General features: G+C 39.0%; 1 protein-coding gene across 4 annotated transcripts in view; it reads left to right on the top strand.

The window, feature by feature from the left end:
- Positions 1-18,763, top strand: part of PCDH15 (protocadherin related 15) — a 1,027,345-nt gene that overhangs the window by 440,419 nt on the left and 568,163 nt on the right. The window contains exon 8 of one of the 4 annotated variants that reach the window (XM_054831776.1): positions 8,992-9,100. The exons of the other annotated variants lie outside the window; for them this stretch is intronic. The gene's annotated coding sequence lies outside the window, so the exon portion shown is untranslated. The remainder of the gene's footprint in view (positions 1-8,991; positions 9,101-18,763) is intronic. 4 annotated transcript variants of the gene reach the window in all.

Genomic DNA, 18,763 nt, shown 5'->3' with positions numbered 1-18,763 from the left:
TGATGAGCCATTTCTCAGCTGTCAGTAGTCAGCTCCTAGCCATGACTGGACCCATACAGTTAGAGTGTCTTTCTCTTCCATTACCAGGAGGGATCAGCAAACAGGATTGCTTCCAAATGGAGACTGATCCTCATCCATTTGGCTCCTATGGAAATTACCAAAGTCACACTGACTTGGAACAAGAGGCTCCAACAAACAGCTGCTCTCAGAGGGAATCAGTCTAGTTCCGATATATTTGTCCTTGGAGCATAGCGCTATTTGCAGGGGACTTCCTGTTGTGAGAGAACTCCTTAAGACTCCTAAGGAATTAGGAGCGCTATACTGCTATAAAGCAGAGGTTGAACTGTAAATAAAAAAAAAGTTAAAAAAGAGGAAGATGAATTATGACTCTGGTCTTCATCTAAGGGGTGGGCAGCTTCCCAGCCCCAAAGCCAATCTGATGGGCAGATGTACAGTGACAGACTATTATGCAAATAACCGTGCAATGCTGATCTTTCCAGTGTTGCCCTGGCTACAAGATCTTAAAGCCTTTCTGGTGCTTGAGAAGCTTTTGCAGGTATTTTTTCCTCACAGTGCTGGAAGTTATGCAGACTGTACCTCTTTGTAAAGCTGTGATGGTTTTTTCAGGTGCTGATTTAACGCTGTAACATGCTTGTGCTCTAGTGTGGAATTCCAGCTCTATCCACTTATAATAGAAGGGATGTTATTTACGCTAAGGCTGTATTATCTGAGCTTATCTATCCAAACTCTCCTAATGGATCTGGTACTCTTTCCAGGTTTTGTTGATGCCTTACACCAAGTTTCTTTCTTTCCTTACTCTTTTTATGACAATGTGCCTGAAGAATTTCTTGATTTTTCTTAGAACAGGCAGCTTTTAAACATACCATTTTTGAGGAAGCCTCAACAATTTCCTGTGATTCTGCATAACAATTTCAATTGCTTTGTTCTTGATGGAAAGGTTGTGTACTACTTTGCATATTATCTTTTCCTTTGCATTTCCATTCCCTACTCTGTTTACATTAACTTTGTAGTTGAGTCTTGCAGAGATTTAGGACCTATTGGTTTCTAGGTCACCATACTTGTCATTTGCACTAGATTACAAGAAACATGTTTGTGCCAAAACTGGGGCTGATTTTTGTAGCGGCATTTTCATTTACAGGAGCAGAATAGTGAATTGAAATATGAACCCATCTGATAAGTAGCTAATTCCATGCTGCTTTTGGATAACATTGATCTATAATGCATATCTATCTAGAATCCTCTTTTCTATTAGCATCAGGGAATGATGATATCATTATTTTGAAATATGGGTGGTATGATGTTTTGGTAGTCCATAAATGTATAAACTAAGTTAAATCTTGAAAAAAAACCAGACAGACATTGGATTGAGAGCAGTATATTCCGATAGCTGCTGTGCTGTCAGCCAGCCATTTCCTGGTTTTTATCCTCTCTTTGAACCATCTGATAAAAAGCTAGGGAGAACCATTTGTTGTGTGGACTTATTCTGCTAGGGTCCTACTGAACAAGCATGATTTTTGTCTGTGGTAGTGCTGCAGATACTTCTCACCTGTTTCCTAGAGGCTGTTTTCTGTTTGGGGTTATAATTGGTCAGTCTCCGACATCATCTTATCTATAATTCCTGCTGTGGTTTTCTGTAGCCTTAGGTAACTATCACGACCTGTAGCAGCAGTAAAGTCCTGGGCTCTTGGCCAGGTTTTTATTATACTTATGAACTGTTAACTCTTCTTTTTCAAAGCTACAAGGAAGAGGCATACACTTAGTCTTTTACTTCTACAACTCTTCTGTCTTTGTTTTCTTCTGGTAACACTTTTTTCTCATGATCTTTTGTTTGTGTTAAAAAGTCTTTTTATTCTGTTGGACTCAGTCACAATTATGCGCAGTGTCTTGCACCTTCCCATCCCCTCACCTTGTTCAAATGCCTTTTTCAAAAGACAAATGAAAAATATGTATTAAAATTTACAAAAGATACGTTCAAAGAACCAGCTCAAGACTTAATTAGAAAACTCACAACCTCTATCTTTCTGGGTTTTTTCAACTGTTACTAATTCCTTGGATTTTTCATAAGTGAAATCCTAATTTATTTCAAGAACATTCCAAAACAATTATTAGAAAAAAAAAATCTTAACGCAAACACAGGATAGCACCTTGTTGTATAATATCCAGCCTGAATTTTGAACTAGGAATTAGGATTATAATTAGGTAGATGTTATTTATACATCTGGATATTGGTCTTTTTAATACCATTTAAAGACCTTTCCATATGGTTTAATTTCTCTTGCTACTCATTGATAAATCTCAAGGTCAGGAAACTCAGAAATCTCTAATTTAACCTTTTATCCAAACAAACTCCCCCCTGTATATTTCAGTCAGACTTAAAACTGATGGAGTTCTGTGGCTTTGATGAGCCTTTCCCAGCTTGACAAGCGCTGGTCCCTGCTGCTGTCCTTTCTCTGGGAGCTGCTTCGTTCTTTTGATCAGCATCTGCTGTCCTTCTCTGAATGTCTGTCCCTTTGTACACCGATTCTGTTGTTCACTATTATTCCTACCAGTTTATCTGGTGTAGACAGCAGACCTAATGATCTGTAGCTCTTGGTCTCCCCAAAGCCTTTATAAGTGAATTAATATAATATTTGCCACCTTTCAGTTCTTTTACTTCTTTGACACAGAAGCATTTTTAAGTCAGGGATTACAAATGGTAATTAACTGTTTCACTGGTGAGGTCTTCTACAAATATTGCGTACTGTCTGGTTCTAGTGATTTGTTATCACCTGACTTTTTTTATTTAGCCCCTTCTTGCCAGCAGTTATGATAGATCCTTTGAGAAGTCACTTGCAAAGAAGCACTGTTGCTTTTCCAAACTTCCCTGTGTCAAATGTACATGCAAAAACATTATTCTGTGAACTTCTTTTCTATGGTTTGATCATCTGTTGGCTCTACAGGCTCCTTGGCAAGCTTTTTTGCTTATGATCTGTTTGAAAAAAGATTAGTAAGCTTTTCTGCAAATACAGTTTTGTAACTTTAAATTGCCCTGCTTTATTGTGTTTTTATTTGTAAACAACAAGAGTTTATGATTCTATTTTTCTCCTAGGAGCACTAGTTTCTTTTTATTTTCAGATTTGAGCTTTTCTTTTTCCATTATTTATTTCTTTGAATCAATATTGTTAAGCAAGTAATACAAATGTATACTTAGACATACTGAATTTAAACTCACAGTAACTTCAAACACCTGAAGTCATAAGCAGTAATGTATTCAGTTTGACTAGAGTGGATTCTTTGTATTTAAGGCTAATACAGGGGTGCTTGAGTTTAAAATTATCTTGGCGATTAGTGGTAGCCAGCAATATGGATAGAAAACCTATTGGTTTTCCTTACTGGCTGAAATTAAGGAGTGTCTAAATTGTTACTTTTCTTCAAGGGAGCTGTGGAAATTGCAATTGCATCAAGGGAAATTCTGATCAGATATCAGACAAAAAAGTCGCAATGAATGTGGTGAAACACTGAAACCAGGTTGCTCAGAGGGGTTGCAGGATTGCCAGCTTGGGATATAAAACTCATCTGGACACCCTGAGAAGCCCAATTTAATGCTGACGTTAGTCCTGCTTCAAGACTGTGGAGGATTGTATCGGAGATTCCCTGAGGTCCCTTCCAGCCTGCATCATGCTGTGATTCTGAAGTGTCCTTTACAATTATTCCTGAAGAGACTAGGGGGCAGATTGTACAAGAAGGTCCAGATAAGTGATGTGATTTCTGAAGCTGAGGCTTTCTGATCCTTAGATAATATTGTCTAGGAGCCAGTTTTCTTGTTGCTCTGTGTACTATGGGGTTAAGAAATGCTCTTTCTCTGGAGAGACTGCTTTTCAATTTGTGGTCTGGCGTTTCAGTTACAAGTGTGCCTTGCCAGCAGGGTATTTGCTTTTTCAAAATAATTACCCCGAAGTAAGGAAAGAAGAGCAGCTTCTCAACTGCAGCAATGCTATATGATGCTCATGCTGAAATATTTAACAGCTGTTCCAACATAATGCTTTTCATTCTGATGTGGAACTAGATTTTTTGCTGTGAATTTTGTGGTCGTAGTCTTTAGTATTTTAAAGGCTGTTGCCTTATTCCACGTGCAAGTGTTTGGGAATAGCAAGAAGGTCCTGTTCTGGTATGAAGTCCAGTTGGCTCCCTTTTTTCCTCAGGAATAATGGATGATCATGCCAGCCTACAATAAGAAATTAGAAGTCATACAGTGTTTATTAATTCTCTTTTCTATTCAAGTAGCGTGAATAAAAGATAAATATGAAATTGTATCTCTTCATGGTAAAATGAACTCAGGTAACTGAACATATTTTTGCTCTCTGCCGTCTCCCCATGCCACAAAATTTGTCACTGCCTAATCAGCAGAGAGTCTAGCTGTCAGACTTATCAAGCACACAAAGCACCTCCGAAGCCTTTGTACTAGGTGTCCCACACACCCCTGGAATATAAATTATCCCATCTGTGTGTATTCCTCAGAGTGACAGCTTGAATTGCTGCAGAGGAACCCCCTCCCCTGTCTGCTCCAGTGGCCTGTATCCTAAAGGATTGTGGTAGATGGCCCTGTTTAGCAATCTTGCCAGATACTTTCAAGCCTGGGGTAAGGAATGGCTGGAATTGACATGGTTTCCTCCTTTCCAAAGGAATGAGCTGAAGGAGAAGGAAGCCCTTTGCCAAAAGGCTGGGAAAGGGAAGAGAACATTAGCACACCACAGGGATATGCACTGTGCTCCTGTATAGGTCTGCAAATAAGAGCTGCTGGAGGAGGAGGGAATGTAGGACCTATATTCAGAGCCAAATAGGGGAAATTTATTTTTTTCCCAGGTCAGGTGAATGCAGCATGAGGTGAGGCTGCTGGGGTTTGTGGAGGTCTTAACTTGTAAGCTATCCAGCGGATGCTGGCTGGCCACATGGGTACTCTGGTGCAACCGGAAAGCGGCCTTGTTCAGTGTCCTAAGCTGGCATTTCAAAGGCCAAATTCAGTGTGCTGATTTGCTCTGGATTTTAGCAATGACAAAAAGGAAAAGTGACTATATCTCCAAGTGTCTCCAGCTCTGGGTTGTCTGACTGTTCCAGTTCAATGGTAATATCTTGGTAGTTTCTGCCAAGTGTGAAATTTCACCCTGTACTTAGTTGCATGCTTCTGAGTGTAATAGCAGAAGCAATTTATGTGGTGCGTTAAAACAATAGTTTGGGAACACTTCTCACATATTCATCTGATATGACATATTTCAGTGAACTGAAAAGATTATTGTCTTGGGGAGTATTTGTATCCTTTTTCTTAAGTAAACAAACAAAGAAAAAGTTTAAGTACAAGTCATCCTGTAAAGACAGATGCAAGGTTTCTAAAATTATCCTTGGTTTTCTCTCTTCTCTTCACATTTACCATTTTCCTTTTGCCTCCCAGTTTAACCAGATGGATTTTTTTTTCCCCATTCTTCTTTGACTACTTGTCTGTCTCTGTTGATTTGCACACGATTTCTTTCTCAATTTTCCTTGTTCTGTGTCTGATACTTATTCCCTACTCCAGTGCATTGTTATCAGCTGCTTCCCTTAGGCCATCTCCACAGTTAGTTCCTTCCAGATTGTGTTACACTGTCCACAGACTGGCACACTGAGGTTTCATTGTGCTTAACAATTTAAGTTGAATTATTATTCCTCTACTACGCATTCCTGAACTTAAGCAATTTGGGAGCGAGTTAGAGAAACATACTTAAAGATTAAGTAGATAAACCTGCAGACAGCCAGGGCTGCCAAAGACACAAGTTGTGGTGTTGGAATTTTTGTCAATGTGGCAGCAGAATTGCGAGCAGGTGCATGCTGCAGTGGTCAAAAGAGGAGTAGGAATTCCCATGGAAACTGCATAACAGTCTCCTGTAATTAAAGCAAAATGAAACAAAAGAATTGAGTCTTAAAATTTGTGATTTCTTTCTATCACAGCTTTTGGATTAACTCTTTGGTTTTTTCATTAGTCTTGGAGGAATAAACAATAACTCTAGACTTTTTTGTAACTGATTTCCTCCAGGAAATCTGCTATAATTCCTGATTTTACAAGGTTAGGTGAACATATGTGAATTCTGTTTTGAAGCAGATGATTCTGATTAACTAGCTTCAGACAGTCTTAAATATTGGGCTCTTTATTTTTAAGGGACATGGAATTGAAGCTCAGCAATCAGTGTTGAGTTGCTAATAGCAGCATTCAAAAGTCTTGTAGATTATTTGTTAGTCTAAAGGTGTTATTGTTTGTTTAAATACTCATAGGCTCTTGGTGGGGGTTAGGGGTTGCTGGACAGGTCTTTCCTCATCGGTGAAGGCACTGCGGAAATTGTTCTGTCATTGGAAATTCTCCTGATTGGCACTTCTCCTCTTCATTTAATGGCTCTCCGGAGATGGGTGGCTCTCGGTCCTCAAGCTGTTCTTAGCCTGCAGAACAACAAATCAATTTTATTACCACGCACTATAACAGAAAATGCTATAGTGGAATATTTGAAACAAAGATGTGAAAGGAAGTATAGGACTAGTGTGCTATAGATTAACTTTTTCAGTAATTATCCTAATTTTTTTTTATTCTGTTTTCTTGATTCTCTGTTAATAAAGGCACACACTTGTTCATGTGTTTGATAATAGCATAATAAATGGAAATGGCAATCTCCACCTATTCAGTTCTTCTCTTCCATCCATTATAACTTTTCTTTTGTTTAAAGAATAGTTAAGACAAATGTCATCACAGAACCAACAGCCATTTCAGAAAAGAAAATAAGAGCAATTATGTATTTTTTTTTGTGCTGAGCAGGAAACAGCGATACCTAATTCCCCCTCATGTAACAAATAGCAACCTCTGTGACTGTTTGCAAAATGTATTGCCATCACATTCTTCTCGAACAAAATGGTTTCTAATACTCGTTTGCCTCTCCTGTGTAACTTCACTTTCTCAGCACGTGTTTTCCTGAGAAGTCACACTGCTGTTGGCACTCCTGCACGAGGACACACCTCGCACGTGTGTCTCAGACCATGCACAGGTGAATCAGAAAATAGTAACTACTGAAGGCCCAGGGCAGTGGAACACTACAGAATGACTGAACAGTGTTCTTTTTAGAGTGTTGAATCTGTGGTGTACCTACAAAGGGCTTTTCCCAGAGGAAAGGAGGTCTGGATAAAGCATCCAGCAAGGTTGTCCTTTCACTCATCTTGCCTTGGCATGCCAGGCTCATGTTGCCCTTCTCTGTGGGAGCAGGTAAAAGGTTAGAGCCCCTGTTTGGCTTGTGCCTACATGGAGATGTGTGTACTTGCATGATGCCTGTTACGTGTTAGCAAGATTACGTACACAGCAAAGAGTAGGTGTTCTATCAAATTTTTTTTCAGGGAAAGCATAGGGTTTTTTTAATTTTTCTATGACAGGCTAAAGATGGACACGTGATCAAAGTTCTTATTTACTGGCAGTATGAAAACCTGAGATGAAAACTTTGCAGCTTCAACTGAATACAGAAGATGCTTCCACAAAATGAGATATTCCTGAAAAGTTTCATTTTGGCTCAACCTGCAAGTTATGTTTTATTCCAAAATTAAATGTTTGAAATCTTTTTAGATTTATCCAGTCTGTTTTAAATATATAGGCCAATTCTGAAATTAATATCAGTACTTTTCATATCTGTAATTTTAATTTTAATAGATGCTAATGCCAAATGTTCTCAAATTTCCTTTGGTAAATATGAGGGGGGAAAAAAAAAAGCTATTTGATTACTTAATAAAATAAAAAGTAGGTGAAAGATTTTTAAAACTAAAAGCTAAATTTGACCTGATTTTTTTTGAAACAATTTTGGCCTATCTATTTCTATTATCAGTTAATGGCAGTTTCTAGCTCTGGGAACTAAAACCAGCTCATTCAAGTCAACCATGAACTATCAAGAAAATGGATCAAATATGATTTTATTATTTTTTTTAAATAGAAGCAAAAGAGGAAACAGAAGACAATCCATTACTGTAATTTTTCACAGTTATACCAGGAGATTCTTCTTTGCAATTGGAATGTCTGCACATATATGTAGGTAGGTGGTTATATGGAAGAAAAAGTAGGAGAACGCAGTAATGTCAGTTAGAGGGGGAAAAAACCCTGAATCATTAGTTATAAAATACTCTGTTGAGAGAAATTAAGGGTTTTTTTTTTTTCTGTAGTAAGAGAAAAATAAGTAGACATTTTGAGTATTCTCTGAGGTCTGTTTTGTCTACAATCTTCTACATTCTAGTACCACATGCACAGGAAAGGCAATACATGTGATTATTAGATTTAAATGGATCGAACAGAGATGCCTTAGGTTCAAATGTTCATTTTTAATAATTTTATCTATTAGGGTGGTGTCTAGAGATCCCCGCTGAGACCAAGTGCTGAGCAAGCCTGTGGTAAAAGGCACTGCGGCAAAATTTGTGTCTTGTCAATACAAGCAAGTAGGAAAACTGTTTTTAAATGAGCATGAATCATAAAGGCCTATAAGCAGATTACAATGGGTATAATATATTGGGAGCATATCACTGGTTTATGAGGCAAGGACTGTGAGACTTGAAGGAGTAATACAAAAACCAGGGAAGCGGCAGAGAAGTAGCACAATTGTGTAGCCACCTAAGATTTTTCTGTAGTTTACAAATGAAACGTGCATATTCTTCCTCTGCTTGTGAATAATTCAGAGTTTTAAGGCTATACAAAACTCTGTATTTTGCTTTTTAATGAAATTAATACAGCCTTCTACTACTATATTTTCATCTATTGCACTATTCTTCATCTTGCCCAGAATTTATCATTCCCAACGTATTTTTTTTTCTCTCCCACTGAACTGAAGTTTTCATTATGCTATGGATATCTCAATTTCAGTGGCAGGGCTCTTGAAATACGTGCAGTATTCAGAAGTACTTGAATAATTATTACTCATTGTGATTTGTTGGTTTTTTTCCTTTGAAAAGACTATGAGAACCTTCGAAATCTCCAGGACCGTGAATTTCCATCTGCCTTCACTATAAGCAATAACATTCTGCACTTCCTTGCAGAAAAGCAAGCTCCATCTGAGTGACGGTTAGTATTTTTACCCAAGTGGTGTTTGTTGTTTTTGAGAGACTGTTCCAGAAACACGTTCCTCTGATGAGTAAAAATCTATTTTTAATTTCATTGTAGATTCATTCAGAGTAGTCATTTTAATGGAGCCAACACAGCGAGCTTTCCACAATATGTGAACAATGAAATTATAAACCACGGTTGCTCTACTCTAATTTGTATTCTCCAGACCCAACATAAAGCTTACAGCTATGAAAGGTCTTCATATATTCAGTGTGCCTTTCACTTCAATTTAGTAGGTGTTTTGTGTGTAGGGCTATTTGATCCTTGGATATTGGATTTAAACCACTTACAAATAAGAGGTTAGCAACAAAGCAATTTGGTAAGTTGTGAATAATAAATATTATTACAATACTAGCAAAATTAAGTGATTTGTGACTATATGCAGTGTAGTAGAGTTATGGTATCATTCTATTTTCAATCACACTTACAATGTTCCAAATTTTCCACAATCACATATGAGAGAAACTTGGGAGGGTTTCAGTGCATAACAAATCAAATTTATGTGTTCAAATGATTGGCTCAACTTTTGGAGCCAAAAAGCTTCCGTTTTGCCACCTGAAATATGGCCATTCAGCCTTCAACAAATCTTGTCTGAATGAAGAATGAGAGCGCCTGAAAGGAGGACCTCTATTCAGAAAATTCAGTATTTGTTGACTATTGGAACTTTGTATTAATTTGGATTATTTTAGACTGCAAAATAGTTCTGATTATTTAAAATACTATGTAGTCAGTGAGGAGGAAGAAAAAAAGCTTTACTGTCATCCTTCGTGTTGACTATTTGATTAAAAAGTTAGCTAGATGTCATGAAATCAGTGCAGAAGATACCATGAGAGCAGAAGTCACTCTGATACCTGGGGATCATTGCAGACCCCTGCACCGTAAGCCTTTGAAGATCCAAAGGCTGTTAATTGCTTAACATAAGGTTATGAAATATTACTTAAAGGAGGTTAATTTTAGCTGTTAATTTGATTTAAGTAACAGGAATAGTATGACCTATACACTTCTTTTCATGACAAACTGAGTGATGACTGCTTCCCCGTAGCAGATGAATACTTTTCCTTTACTTTAGGATTGCTTTTTCATTTCTAATGAACAAAGGAGGAAGATGTCTGATAATTACTGAACTTCCGCATAGGGGATTGAATTTTATAGTTTTGAGGGGCTTATTACTGTTAAACTCTTGCTATCTTGGACCTACTTGTACATGAATAGGAGTTTGTGGGACTGCAGAGTTTGAAGAATTTGTATCTGGATACATTCTGTTGTATTGTTCGTTCTTTAGAAGAATGATGCCAAGGTAGCAGTGGGTAAGCAAACAATGTTGGATGAGCATTCCTGGGGTTTGCAGTTTGTAGGATGCTGAAATGTACTAAAAGGAAGGCTGGGCTGTTACTTTTCATCCTCCAATCCTATTTTTGGTGCATTACGTATCTGAAGTGGAGAATACCTTTCCCTCTGTCTTTAATTTTTTGTGCAACTGTCATCAGATTGGTACATATGCTTCAGAGATGTGGAAAACTCCCCTGCTCATGAAGGTCATAAGAATTTTTGGACTGCTTTTTCAGGAGGATCAATTTGTGGCGCACTAGAACACAGCAGTGATTAACTGCAACAGCAGTGAAATGCCAAATGTGCTGAGAAAAGTTAAAAAGCCAGCTAACACGTGGGTTACCATAACTGGGGGATGCCAAATATTTTTAGCAGGATCTGGTATAATGCACATATTAGTACTGCAGTAATTAATTTCTGTTAATTTTTCAGTTCGAATTGGAGAAAAGCAGAAAAGGGACTGTAGAACAGCATATTTATCCACAAAGTCCAGGTACATTTAAAAGAAATACCACTGGGTGTGCTCAGCAGCAGGCTTTGAACATGTGGGGAAAGTTTGCCTTAATAGGAACCTTTCCCCAGGTTCTCTGTCTGCTGCCTCTGTGTGAAACCAATTGAAGCTTAGCAGAGAAAGGTCATGTGAAGAGAAGCTGGAGAAAGCCTTTTCAATTCATCAGCCGCACAGGAATCGGAGATGCCTGCTGCGAAACACTGCAGGTGTCAGTATCTGTGCCGCTGGGTCCAATGCACTAATTGCATAATGGCTCTTCAGGGTAGTCTTCAAATGGATTGGGAATGCTGATTGCAGATTCTTTAGGTATTTGTATATAAACTACTGTAACTTTTAGTATGTGTATGACCCAGAGAAAATTGAGTAGGGGAGGAACATAGCAGTGTACAAATGCAGGACCTATTACTGCAAATATAATTTTTTTCCCCTGCATCCGTGGTAGATAGGACAAGAAGTTGAACTGCAGGAGGAAAGTTTAATGTTAGATGGCATGAAAAAACTTTTAACAGTAAAGACCAGAAAACACCAGAGTGGATTCTCATGCATCATTTGGGACTCTCCATCTGTAAGAATAGGTTTAATTACTACTCTTTCATGAAAGCGGAATGAACCTTGGAATATGTACTAGATCGTCTGTTGAGGTCCCTTTTGTCTGTGTTAAAAAGGTGTGTCTTCATACAAGGAACTCCTGGCTGGGCAATTGAATCAGTGCCTGGAGAGGGCTGGAGCTATAGAGATTCTTTTTCTTTGAAATCTCTCACTATCTTGATTTTTCTTTGAGAAATTCAATAGCCGTATATGCTCCGAGTGGAGAAAACGTTGCTCAGATATCACCAAGGATTCTGAATACAAAGGCAGAAGCCTGCAAGCATACGAACTGATATCCTCTGTTCAGACACGATGTTGAAGTTGAACTTTTGGAGGACAAGAGCTGCCATCAGCAAGGAAGTTTTCCGCTTAATACGTGTCCCCTGGTAGCACTGTATTGATAGGATAGGAATAACAGACTTCTAAGGAGTGCAATGGAGAGGCGTGCACTTCAGATGCGTGTTCATGCTTGCAGGGCAGGGGATTCAAATTTCAATTAAGCATCTTAGCAGTTCTGGGTTACAACCAGTGATGTATTCTAGCAAGACTAATATATTCAGTTTCTCTCTCAGAATGAATTTTGGAGTTTAGAAGAGGACACAAAGAGCTCTGGAGAAATATGTCCACCATTTCCTACCAAGGGAATTCCCATTCCATTCCATGTTAGAGATTCTGTGGTTGTCATTCACAGTAACAAAAATGGCTACAATTCTCCACCCAATTCTGGCTCCAGTTCTCATTTTCACCCTGCTGGCCATAAAGCAAGAAATTCCTTTGGAGATGTTTTCCAGGATCCAGCTTTGCTGTAGGTGTGTGGTCTGCAGGAGTCCTCACTCCCTGTTTTCCCAGCTGGCGGCATCTCCTCCCCCAGAACTTCTGGCGTGTGTTCCTTATATCAGACATTGCAGGAGAAGGCTGTGGGTTTTGTATTCTCACCAAGTACTCAGAGTTACTTTAAGTCCCTGCAGTAGGAGTAGCTAAATGGAGAATAAATTGCAAGCCCTGCAGCTGGTGTTTTGTGCAATAAGCTAAGCACCCTTGAGCTTCAGTGGCTGGCTGCCTGATCCTCCTTTTGGCCCCCTAGAAACACTCTGAATTAGATGTAGGTTGTCAGGTGTTTGTGTGCTCAGCGCGAGGCTCGCTCTTCTGGGCCCCACGTCACAGTCACCTGCGAGAGTGCCTGCATCTGGCGTGTTTGGCAGCCCAGCCCAGCTCTGCTGTTGGCTTCCCTCCATGCTGGGACTCCACGGGGGAGGCTCAGCTGTTTGGCAAACTGTCGAGCGCGGAGGAGTTGGGCCCTGTGCGTGCCCTCCTGTAGCAGGAGGGAGATGCAGCCCTCCCCAGCTGCCAGGCGTGCTGCAGTCCCCCTTCATCATGGGGGGTGCAATGAATTTGAGGTGAAAGGATGCAATTGTTTTGAGACCCAGCATGTAATCAAACCCAAAGAACAAAGGAAATGGTGAGGGTGCCTGGCCTCACCCTGTGGCCTTGTGCCAGCGGCAGAAGTCCGCTAATAGACAGGCTTTCCAAGGCAGATTTTTTTTTGATCGTGTATTTTAGTTGCATATTGGTAGTTCATGTATTTACATTTAGTTATATTTTACTTGATAAAGTTTTTCAGTTATTTGTTTATTGCAGTTATTATAAAGTTTTTTATTTATTTATATTCTTTCTCCCATTAAATTGCAAAATAAGGTTTGGATAGATGAGTTACATGTATATTATTCAAATCCTGAAGTGCTGGTAGCAGCACACTCCCTTTTATATTTTTCAAGTAAGCAAGCAATTAAGTTTTACCCAGTTTTCCAATGGCGTGAGCTGTTACGAATATCTTTTGAGGCTTGGACAAAAAGAAAAGAGGATTCTCACCTTTTGGCTTTCTTTTCTTCCTCCTGTCATTTTTCTGATGGTTAGAAGCTACTTTTTTTTCTATTAATTTTTCCTGCCTATAGCTGAAAAATATTCAGTCTCTTGATTTTCATGAACGACTGGTGCATAGCTAGGATTTCTTGTCAGGCTTTAAAAAGAAAAAGAATTCTTATCTTCAGGATGTTAGTTTTCTTGCTGGTGACTCAGAGGAATACTCCCTGCTTAGGCCTTTTTCTCTTAGACATTTGATTATTCCTGTAATAGGTGTGTAAGAGGTGGTCAGAGAATAACCTTGCTACAAAGCTACATGTTAAACTACATTCTTAAGCATCTGTAATATTGTAAGCAGTGGGACTCAAATCTCCTTAGATCGAGAGCTGATTTTACAGCAGGCTTTCTGCTGGTTATTGCCACCTTTTCCCAGCAGGAAGGGTCTCTTAACATCAAACGTGGTAGCTGTGTTCCTACCAGAAGGCAGCCAGAAATGTGGCATGTTTCTCTGCTGGATAATAATATGGATCGGATTCTCTGAGCCCCTAGCTCTGTCTGCGTTGGCCACTTGTGTAGGGGAGGATCAAGTGAGTGAAGAGATTGATGAGGAGGACCTAACTTTAGTAGTACATGTGTTTTTTGGAGTGTTCTGTGGGCAGATGGCTTGTAATGGTTGGAACATTGAGTTCCTTTAGTCCCAGGGAGGACCTTTCAGTTTAGCCTCATCTGAAAGCAGTCCGGTTTGATTGGTGTGCGCTGCGAGCGGAAGCACGGTGAGTGGATGTGCTCCAGATCTGAACTAAAATACGCCCAGTGTTGCGTTGCTCAGGTTAACTAGGTTATGCTGAAGGAGAAAAGTGTTCATTGAGTTTCAAATGCCGATCTGGTTCAGATTAAATCATGGTAAACTTCCTGAGCATAGGAAGTAAGTGGAAAGGCAACAGGCAAAAAACCCCAAGAAATCAACCACGGAGTACTGTTCTGCACAAGCAATGTGAACCTAAATTTTATGAAACACTGTGGCATTAGTGGGAATATTTCCATCTCTGAAGCTAAAAATTCTGACAGGTTTTGCACAATGAAAGGAAAAGTACTCACTCTCTTTAGTTCCTCTTTAAAGACTTGATGCTAAAGTTAGCCAGCCAATACTTCCTGTATAAATAAATAATTAAAATAATTCCCGTTGAAGCTATTCCTGTTGAAGCTGTATCTTTTTTTTTTCTTCTCTTCTCTAACAGACTTCTGAGAAATTACTAATATTCCCTGCTCTTTTCAAAGTTTACATTAGGAACAGTCCAAGATATTGCAGGAGGGTGTACCTCAATTGAAAATACTGATTTTTAATTTTTTTTTCTTTCATGCTTTTAACAGGCATTTCCTTTTCTTAATGCTAGAACTAAGTGGAAGGAGAGAGTTTTTAAGGGAAACGGTTTATGGGTTTTAGGTTGGGTTTGGTTTTTTTTTTTACGTTGCCCAACATTTCTAGGTATTCCAAAAGCACTGAAGGTTATTTTCCCATGCGGACATGACATTGCTGTGAAACTGACAGGGGCAGTGGCTGGAGTGATTGTCTCAGTTATCATGGAAGTTACAGTTGATTTAATAAATGTACCCATTTTCCTTTATGCGGTCTGTGCTTATATTATTTGACTGGACAAGTTCTTCCTCAGTTTTTGTGGCTTTACATCCCCTTTGAGATGCAGTTCCTGAATTTCATGTGGAAATTGTCAGGTAGCATCTGGTTAAATGAAGCTGACAAATGTGTTCTGTCAGTTTTCATTTTAGTAACTTAATATGTGAGGAAGTCAGGCTTTTGTATGGGTGATAGTATACAGAATTTTTTTTCTGTCTTACACAGATTCATATAAGAAGCCGAGCCTGTCTCTGGCATGGCTTCTGACTTTAGGGGAGAGATTTTACATTTTAATAGTTTTCATTTTGATTTGATGTGTTCAGAAATTGGTGAATACAAAGGGAATGTGTCTGGGCTCTACTAGCCATTCTAGAAAACAATGGATTTTAGTGTCACACTACAAACTCACAGATTGTTATATAAAAAATTAATAGTTCTGTGCTGAGTTACTAGGCATCACACTGTATGATATTAAATACTAAAGTATTTGGTATTCTGAGGAAGACTTTCACCAGAGTATCTTCTACAGTCTTAATTCAACAAAAAGCTTAACTGTGTTTAAATCTTCAGGTTTTAAGGGGTCTTCTCAGGACTATCTGCATACTGAAACTAATAAAAAAAATTTTGGTGTTTGATCTTGGCCTGCTTTTAAATCAGGGTACCTTGTACAAGGTACCTTTATGAAAGAATTAAATTATTTGTGCCCAAAAAAGTATTCTACCAAGCTTAGAAAGGATTCTGTGTAAAGCAGATACACAGTACTAAGTAACATAAAAAAAAAAATAGAATGGCATCTAAATATTATTTAATAAAGAAGATACATGGCACAAATTGCATCAAATATGGGATTAAATTCTACGGTTGTTTGAGGTAAACCATATCTGTCAGGCCAAGGTGGTGTGAGTGAAGTAGCTAGTGCTGCTCGTGGTTTGAAGCGGGATTCTGCATCCCCTGTGGAGCCTGTGCTCCTGTTCATATAGCCGTGCCACTCACACTGATGGGGCACGTGGTGCTTCAGTTACCCAGTTACTGCTTCTCGTAATAAAGGGGGGACATTTCATATGAGAATGAAGAACTGCTTGGTGATATCCTTCACCTTGTTATGATGACAGAGCATGATTGTGTATAATTGCTACATTTAACTAGAGCCCTCCATTGTTTTAGGTGGCTTTGTGTAGCTGATCTGACAAATATTTGAGAAAATAGATTCACTTACGGAATCACAGAATCGCTGAGGTTGGCAGGCGCCTCTGGACATGTCCAGTGCAACCCCCCTGCTCAAGCAGGGTCGCCTGCAGCAGGTTACTCAGGGTCATGTCCAGTTGGGTTTTGAGCATCTTAAAGGATGGGACCCCACAACCAGTCTGGGCAATCCTTTCCAGTGTTCAGTCGTCCTTACAGCAAACGCTTTTATTCTCCTGTTTAGTCATACTTGCTTGTATTTTAATTTGTGGCCATTGCCTCTTGTCCTTGCATGACAGACATTTTGAAAAGATATGTACAAACATGCATGTAACGTGTGTTTAGAGGTGCAGGAATTTGAAGTGCTTTTGACTCTGAAATTTTTAGTAATGATACTGTAAAAAAGATTTTATTTTTCTAAGATCTGTTTGGGCTTTTTTTGTTATGTTGGGGTGGATTTTGCTACAAAACACTCTAATCAAAACTATTTCAACTTGGATGTAGCTTGGTGCTGCTTATAATCAAAGGGCTCTGTTAGCCTGTTTAATGCATTAAGTCCATTAGTGGCTTCAGATGGTAAGTTCTAAGAGTGCAGTTTTTGTTCTTTCTCTAGTATTCTGTATCCCAGCCTGCTTTTAAATGTGTTCAGTGCTATACACAGTGTTTTAAGAATGTGACAAAGGCATTAATTTATTAAATGATAAGGGAAATAAATACAAGGACAATTTCTGCTTTTCAGCCATTTACGTTGTGTATGTGCATGTATACTTGAGGTGAGTGCTGTAACTTGTTTGTGTGTGTCTGGGCACAGCTGATGGTCTGTAGGAGCAAGGAGCAAATTTTCTCCTCTGTGAATATATTTTGCAATCCCATGGGTGCGTTATGGATTGTTCTTCCCCTACTTTTCATTGTTGGCATTAGACATTCTCAGTTGAGACCGGTGCAGTTTGCCAGTTCTACATCAGTCTTTGTAATCCTGCCCTACATCCGTATCGCAGATATGAGTAATAACATCACGACTGAAGGTACCCGTGGTATGAGCACTTAAGGAATAGCTCTGAGCGGACTGATGGATATTTGGCACTGGTCCACCTAGGTAAGATGTGTTAAGTCACTAAGCAAAGAATTTTTGATGTCAGCCTGAATTTTAGCTTCTGATCCTCGTGTTTTAACAAAATTGTTAATTTCAATGATTTTCAAAATTTTTTTTTGTGGAATATTTTCAGCTTTACAAATATGTGTAGCTCTGAGATTAGCCTGAGATACTGTCAGATCTTGTCAAATGCCATCCTTTATAACTGCAAAATAGGCTAATCATTCTTTTAACACTTAATCAACCCTTTTCAGTGGAATGCATAGTAAAAAGGTTGTGGAAAAAGGTGCTTTTGCTGATTTATATGAAAGATGTTTGGAATGGTTCAGTGTCATCTCACGGAGATATAAGCTTGCGTGGGTATCTGATATGTTGAATAAGGCCCACTGACAGCTGCATAAAGTGTCACAGAAATGTCAGAACTGAAAATGTTTGTTAGCATCAGGGCTGCACAGCAGGAGATTCAATTTTTAGTACTCAATGCCTGCAGAAAGAAAAGACGTGGATCAGAAATCCATCAAAGCTTTCTCTTCTCTAGTCTTAAGAATTTAAAAATATTAAATAGGCCTGCCCTGTCTGATCTCTGCTTACTCTTCCAGAGAAGACAATAACCCAATCCTCTAATACCAAAACACCAGTAAAGCAGAATTCCATTCAGATCTGATGAGGAATGATTTTCCTGTTTTCTAGTTCTTATTATAACTAAGAACGTATTCTTACCAAAGTTAATATCACCACTTATTAAAATTATAGATTGTTAGTGGTATAGATGCAATGTAAATAACATTATTTACCTGAATGCTTAGAGTTCCCAAGGCATATGACACATCTATGAAAACAGAAGAGAGCAATACTGTTTAGGTAATGTCTCACGGTATATTCATTGATGCCTCCATGTTCCCACTAAGTGGAGAGTTTCAGTTGAAAGTGCGCTGTAAATGGTATGATCACATTATAGAAAGGTTTTATAGATGGGATTGTCAATACATGGGAAAACAGTAACCCTTTTTTCTTTTTTTTTTTTTTTTTTTTTAGTGTCTTGGGTTAGTTTAAACAGTGAAAGATCAGAGACTTGTAGCATAACTTAGTTTGGAAGGGACCTCCGGAGGGGACCGAGTCCAGTCCCTGCCTGAAGCAGATTTAATTAAATCAGGTTGCTAGGGACTTCACCAGTTGAGTCTGGAACAGCTCTATAAAGGCCCGAGTTAACCTGGTCTGTCTTGAAGCAAATCCAGGAGTACTCATTCTTCTTACTGCAGAACTGTGGGAGGTGGCTCACAGATGACAAGTGCTGAGAAGTGTCAGAGGATGGTGATATGTAGCCCCACCGCAGCTGCACACTGAGAGGACGTGCTTAATTACCTTTGGAAACACTTCAGAGGCTGTGCACCTGCTGCTTCAGCTCAGGCCAGGCACATGCAGTAT

Source organism: Grus americana, chromosome 7 (assembly GCF_028858705.1).
Source record: "Grus americana isolate bGruAme1 chromosome 7, bGruAme1.mat, whole genome shotgun sequence".
Taxonomy (NCBI): domain Eukaryota; kingdom Metazoa; phylum Chordata; class Aves; order Gruiformes; family Gruidae; genus Grus; species Grus americana.
Note: the sequence above shows the minus strand (reverse complement) of the source record. Positions and strands in the feature narration are given on the sequence as shown.